This window comes from Clinocottus analis, unplaced genomic scaffold (assembly GCF_023055335.1).
Source record: "Clinocottus analis isolate CAN_PGR_092001 unplaced genomic scaffold, fCliAna1.0.p SCAF_13, whole genome shotgun sequence".
Taxonomy (NCBI): Eukaryota; Metazoa; Chordata; class Actinopteri; order Perciformes; family Cottidae; genus Clinocottus; species Clinocottus analis.
In genome coordinates, this window is record NW_027175854.1 from 1,063,850 (window position 1) to 1,071,414 (window position 7,565).

Sequence of the window (7,565 nt, forward strand, 5' to 3'; positions counted from 1 at the left end):
ACCTTTTTGAAATATAAGCAGTTTAAAGAACGATGTCTGTGGTGACGAGTAATTGTTTGAGTGGCTTAAAGCTTCCCAAAAAGGCCTCGGGGTTATTGTATGAAGGTATCTTTCATATCTCTGACTCAGTTGTTTGAGTATGAGGAAGAGGATCAGATGAATCCAGCATGGCAATTGGAGAGTGCAGGAGACAGAATACACGTATACATCTATTTAATTAGAAAAATAGTTTCCAGAGCAGCGCATATGCAATGTTGGTGATGGTATATCAATCATTATAATGATGATCATTACAGCAATCGTGATATTGCTCTCACAGCTGCTCGTCGTAAGCAAGATGCAGGAAGAAACCACGGCTGATTTGAATGCAGATGAGAACCTACTGAGAGAGAGAGAGAGAGAGAGAGAGAGAGAGAGAGAGAGAGAGAGAGAGAGAGAGAGAGAGAGAGAGAGAGAGAGAGAGAGAGAGGAAGGCTGGACGCTTCTCTCTGTGTGAAACTCGGAAATGCAAATCACACTCGACAATCATGACGGGATTAGCAGGAGGAAGCACAGCCTCCTTTCCTCTGACGCTTCATTAACCGAATATTAACCGTATGTATTCGGCTTCACGCTGAACATATTCATTTTGATTGCTTTCTGGTCAGAAATAGAACGATTTTGCGCCACGCTGCTGCATTGTAATAACCCTCAAATATTGATTTCCTTTGAATGTATTTAATATTAATACCTTTGGGTCTGTGTTTACCTCACACGGGCTGCACTTTAAGCAGCAGTGTAGTTCTGCAATAAAGCAAATTATAGCAGTAAATGCTGCTGATCATTCCCTTCAGGTGGGGTTGCACTGGCTCTACAATCATTTACTGCATTTTTTGGTGCATATTAATCTAATTTCCATTTCATTCTCCATGCAGTCGCATGTTTGATGTGAAGTAAATCCCACAGTCGTGCTACTTGTTTTCTGTGTAGTTGACTACACCTGGTTTCCTGGGTTCAACACTGACGCTATTGTTCCTAAAAAAGAGGCTTGTAAACAAGGACTCTGGTGAGGAGCCTCGTGCACGCTTCACTAAACTCGGCCTCTTTGTCTCTGGTTCTGCTTCAACACACAAATGGAAGTGAGCGAGGAATCACTGGACTGACAGCTTCTCTGCAACTCGAGCCGGCTTCGCCTAAACCCGCGAGGAACCTCAAGGTTTAATGATTGCCGAGTGGCATTCGAGAGGCTGACGAGATATGAAATATTGCACGTTTCTCAGATTTATCTCATAAGTAGAATATAGAAGAATCTGATGCAACGCAAGTAATATCAGAGCGTTAATGGGAGAGGACTGTTTTATGTTGTGAGAATCATTTTAGCAACTTAGCAATGTCCAAAACTTTATGGAAGCCCATTTCCGCCACAAAAAAAATAGTTTAAAATTAGGACCAAAAAAAAGAAAAGAAAATTAGGACCAAAAAATAAAAATACAATAATTTAATTTAATATATATATTTTCTTTTGTCATGATTTTTTTTTGTCATATTTTTTTTTTATTTGTCATATTTTTTCATTTTGGTAATTATTATGTTATAGTATTATTATTATTTTGTGTCCAAAAGTTTGTTTTTTTTTGTCCGAATTTATTTAATTTATTTTTTTGGTCCTAATTTTTTTTTTTTTTTTGTGGCGGAAATGGGCTTCCATACAAAACTCTCTGCCCAAAGATACAAATTCTAAGTGCACGTTCATTTTCATGCAACACAGTCAGTCCTATTCGCATTAGTGTCAGAGTCCATGTAGCGTGTCACAGTGAGGAAGAAACAAGACTCTGCTGAACTTAGAACAACCACCAGAGTCAATGTCTGCTGCAGATATAAAGTGGTATAAACTCAGCTCTCGACTGCAGCCGCTGAACAAAATGAGAAGTGAAGCCGACCAAATCTGACGTTTTCATCTCTGTTCCCCAGACGGACTAAAGTTATTTCTGAAAACATGACTTGCTATTTTTACATGCAGAAAATGTCATCGGCTTGTTTACTGAGTGTCTGTCCCACTTCGCGGCACACCCTCCCCTCGCTCGTTCTGTTTCTCTATCCCACTCAGTCTGTGTGCTTCAAACCACGGATTTAACAAGCAAAGACCGAGCAGATTACACCCATTTTCTGACTTCATACGATGTGTGTTTTTCACATCTGCTGTTAATTACACAGCAATCTGCAATCTGCATCTACTCCCACCAACTGTTCTCTCTCTTTTTTTTTTTAAAGTTCCCGTCAATTTTTAATCTTTCTTTGTGTTAATCACCCAACTTGCTTTTTTGTCGCCATTCACATTCTCCAAAAGGTCTGTTGCCTCGTGCTATCTCCCAAACAAATGGGGAAATATAACCATAACCTAGGTGGAGGGGAATTTAACGTCGTGAGAATCATGATCATGTTCACACAATCATCACAGATAGATAGATAGATAGATAGATAGATAGATAGATAGATAGATAGATAGATAGATAGATAGATAGATAGATAGATAGATAGATAGATAGATAGATAGATAGATAGATAGATAGATAGATAGATAGATACTAGCAGTGCCACACACTTTACAGACACCAAATGTAATAAAGTAAATAAACTAGACACAGAAAATAGAATATATATACACAAAAGAATATAACCATAACTATGCATAAATACACAATATGACCCTGACCCCAGCTTCCTGCTCACAGTGTCTGGATGGCTCATGTGTACAAATGGCTGCTGCACCAAACATGATGTAACGTTTGCATTAAGACTGCTGAACATGTGAACACTTGTTTTCTGACTAAATATTGCGGCAACACTTTCTTTCATGGAGCACTCACGTCTTTGGTGTTAGACATGAAATAAAGACATGTGACCTCCAGGAGGTCATCAGACGGTGGAGGGATGTAACAAACAGGAGGGGGGGGGGGAGTCTGGAGTGAACATGCATGCGTCTGGGAACCAAGTGTGATTCACACGCTGCTCATCACCATCAGCTCTGTTCTGCAGAGCCCCGGGCACTTCATTGATAGGGGGCTTTGTTAGGACTCCTCTGGGTGTTTGTGAGGGAGAGTTGTAAAGAGCGCCTGTGAATCAACAACTGTACATGTCATGTGTGCATCTGACTAATCCAGGGTTCATCGCTCACCCACTTACTCTTTTGTTTGGGACCTAACGGCAACAAGTCAAGGAGGAGTCAGCTGGTCAGCAGGAAGCAGGAAGCAGGAAGCAGCGCTGCACGGCTTCAGCTTTCCCTCTGCAACTGATTTCATCTCACAGAAGCCAGTGCACGGTTAGTGTTGTTGGCTTGTGATGTCACACCACACATGTGGCCGTGAGTGAAACAAGATGAGGAGGGTTGTTATTATCCACGAAAGAGCCAATTAGAGCACGGGGTACTCAACCTCTTTGTTGAGGACCTGAAAGTGACAACAGAGTGGTCACAAGTCCATGCCAACTGCATCATTTACACTCACAAGTCCTTGTTTCATGTGAGCCTGTTCAACAACATCAAGCTCATAAACAAGTCCCACAAGAGGCTGTGATGAGTTAGAAAGACAGAAATAAGAACAGCTGTGCATCGAGGGCTCAGATTGAGGCAGAAGGATTGATTCCTCTCTTCTTTGTGTAGAAATGAGTGTGTTGAAGTTAAAGATACCTTATGGAAGTCTCAACTTGATGTGTCCATTGGCACACACCTCACAGCATTTGAGTTACAAAGCAATATGAAGCATGGACACTCTGGAGTATGTCCGTAGCGTCTGCTATGGTCCGTGTTATTGCTCAAACTGTTATCTCACAGTTTACCTTGCGCTCTATTGTGTTTTCTCTGTCTTTCTTTCTGTTTTCTTTTGTTCAGTTGCATTGTTTTATTTTAATTAAAGTTAGCTTGTTATCTCTCTAAAGTCAAGTCATCTGACATGATTTTGTCCTGGAGCTGTCGACATAAACGTGATGCATTTTAGGAAACTCACTGACTTTATATATGTTTATATGAGTGTGTGTAAAACCTACACAATCACATCTGTGTGTGACATAACAAATGATGTATGAGCATCATCTGTGCCTTTTGAAGTGACACTTCATAACAAAAGAAGTAACAGGAGTTATAATGTACTATAATCTTAGGTGAGGTGCACAAAACTCTAACAAGAGATTCATTACGGGAACCACAAGAGAGAAGCTCATACAAAGGCCTCGCACTAGTAAAGAAAAATATACTCGGCCTCTCTGTGTGTGTGATAGAAAGAAGCTCAGGTAAGAACGGAGGGTTTCAGGTGACTTTTCAAGATGATCTGAACCCCCGTAAAGCCATGAACGCACACACTGCCAGTGCTCTGCTACGACAGTCTGACCCGGGCATCTGTAGAGGGCTAATGCATCTGGCAGATGGCTCTGTGTGTGTGTGTTTGTGTGCGTGCGTGTGTGTGTGTGTGCATCTGTGAAACTATGCTAACATTCCTGTTTGTGTTTATGTGTGTTAAGTATTCCAGCAGGGCAGCAGCCCCATCCCAAGACACACAGGTCAACAGGAGGTATTAGCTGGTTTGGGTGTGAGCCAGAGGATCAACAAACCACCAGCTGACCAGCTGGTGTGTGTTTGTGTCGCTGCCTGACAGACATATCCGTCCAATAGCACACAATCCGACTGTAATGACATTTTGCCGTCTCACTGAATAAGTCATGTTGGTCTGACTCTGTTTAACGGCTGCAGGAGATAACCTGTTGAAGCTGCTCCACAGGTGAGACACCTCAATAGCTCTGGTCTGGAGTCTAACTATGTGCATAATTATCATTATTATATACTTTCCATTATTATACTTGCTGTGTCCAAACACCCGAAAGCCCACCAGTAAACACTTTATATCTCATTTATTCAGAAACAGAACTGTACGAATGACTAAATGTGGATTTACTGGATGTTACTATACAGCCAAACTATTTCTTATCAAACAGAAAGTCACTGCACCTGACAGCTATTTGCCACATTAAGCTAATTGCCTCCTGCCTCCAGCTCCGTGCTTAACACACCAACCATAGAGGAACCGGCTCATCTAACTCAGTAATGAAGCAAATAAACCAATATCCCAAAACGCCATAGTTATTTTGTTTTAACTTGTTAGTGTCATGTCCTTCCAAGCCTTGAAACTCTAAAATAGACCGTACTTTTAAATTAAAGCCGTCTATAAAAGCTCTATTAAATGGCAGAGAACCATAGCAGCAATACTTATTCTTCACACTGTATTATATTAGTAAACTATTACAGTACATTAACCCTAACCATGGAAAAATAGAGAATAATTCTGGAGGTGAGGTTCATAGAGAAAATAATGGATTACCGACTCCTTTTTTAAAGTTTTGAAATACCAGAGCTCTTCATCTAACTTGAGTAATCTGGGTTAATTCACGTAAAATCACATTAGAAAAGCCCTCAATCTCTGCAAGCAAATTGCGTGCCGTATTGATGGCGTCGTTTTGTGTGCGTTTGGTAATCGGAGGGCGATGTAAGCCTGTAGGGACAAGCACAAGAATGCCAGGACGGAGGCAGCGGAGCAATGCCGTCATCGGACGCCGCGTGCGGGATGAGAACCATCCAGGGTGGGTTCATGTGAGCGTCGCTCGACTCTGCATGCGAGTGCTCTTTGCCTTATCTTTGCATTCTTAGCTATACACCAACTGCACTGCATGGCAACCCAAAAGGGGGAAAGGCTCTAAATCTGACACCCCCTCCCCCTCCCACACACACACACAATTAATTCCTGGTGCCTGGCTCTCAGAGGCGTACAGTTACACGAGCGGGGGAACGTTTGAATGTTCAGGTTTTAAAAGAGACGGCCTGTGGAGGAGGAAGTGAGTCCTGAGGGAGCTGAGGTGCTTTCTGTTTGTAGTGTTTCCAACCAGCAGTAAACAGGCCGACTGCAAACATCAGTTCCTTCCGTCTTTCATCTTTTATTTCAAACACCTGTGGAAAATGGTCAAATTTCACTTGAACTTTGAGTTGAGCTTTTTTTTTTTTACCTCTCAACCGAGGAGAATCTCAGAGAAGCATTGAGTTTCAAAAGTGACGTCTAATGTCTCCAGTGACCGACTAAAGAGTATATAATTCTTCACATGCAGGCCACATGCAAACAAAGACCTTTTGGTGTTGTGACAGGATATCCTTTCATGGGGCCTCCTGCGGTAACAGGAAGTGACACGCAGAACAGACAGAAACCTGAGCGGCACGATAAATGGTTTGTCAATTAGCCGCAATATAAACTCTTAACTTCTTCTGCGTTAGAGATACACAGAATAAAGCTCATGTAAAATGGCAACAACGAAAAAAAAAGAGGCATCTCAGTCGGTCCACATGAGCATGTCATTAGAAATGAAGTTATAGGAAGCAAAATGGCAACGCAGAGGATCTGTGGAGAGCTGGAAAACATCCAAATTAAACTCTACTACGTCAAAACCTTCTCATGAAAAGTCATGCACAAGTGAGAGTAAAGTATAATAACACAGAAATAAATTCATAGTGTACGACGGCAATAAAAACTGTAAACAAAACCAAAATATGATATGGCATGAACAAAATAAATTACAACATAAAAATATCAGAAAAGGCCGTAAAAATGTAAAGTACGTTATAAAAGATTGTCAAAGAAAAATTGCATTATAAAGTACGTAAAAAAAGTGTCAAAATCATACGTCATAAAATAATTATTTGGACTGACTATGACTTTCTTTCATGACATATTTTACGATACTTTTTATGACCTTTTCACATACCATACGATGGCTTCTCTGACATTTTAGTGACAAACTATTATATCAAACATGAAGCGTTCTAATATTGTATTTCTTGTGTGATAGTGATCCTGGTGCAGAGGTGCATGAGCGTCACTCGTCACACAGAGTTGTCACAGCGTTGCTCGCATCCCAGCATCCTCGTGTCGTATCTGGGATCCCGGCGGTTCAAGTCCGGCTTCACTCCATCAGCGTGTTCACGTTGCGGTGGAAAGAGCACAGAGTGGTCGCCGCTATTCCAGCCTCTCAAACACAAATTCATGCCGACAAACTGCAGATTCATCAGTGTTCCTGTAGTGTGGCAGAGCCTCTCACGGCCGGATTCAAATTAAGTAGCTCCGACTCTCTCCATAATTCAAGAAAGTGGTATAAATGATGAGCAACTCCAAATGTTTTATGGGACAAGCTGTACACAGACTGACAACTTCAGCCTCAACGTGTGTGTCATGCACGCACGCTAACGGCATCTATAATTCATCAGTAGTATTTTTATGGATAATACCGCAAGTGGGTTGGTGGATATTGCATGTACATCTCAGATTTTTTTTTACTGTTTTCATCACCAAATTCATCACGTCTTGTGTTTTTTCTCCCGGTTCAACTTTCCGCTGCAGCGTCAACACGTGATTCCACCTCCCTGCTGCGCTCCTCTAATTCGGATGTTCCCACAACATCTCAGCACTAAAATCTCAGCTTGCGACGGAAGATTTACCCCAGCGTGTCTCAGGAAACAGTTTTATATGACAACCTTTCCTGCAAGCATGCGGTGTGAC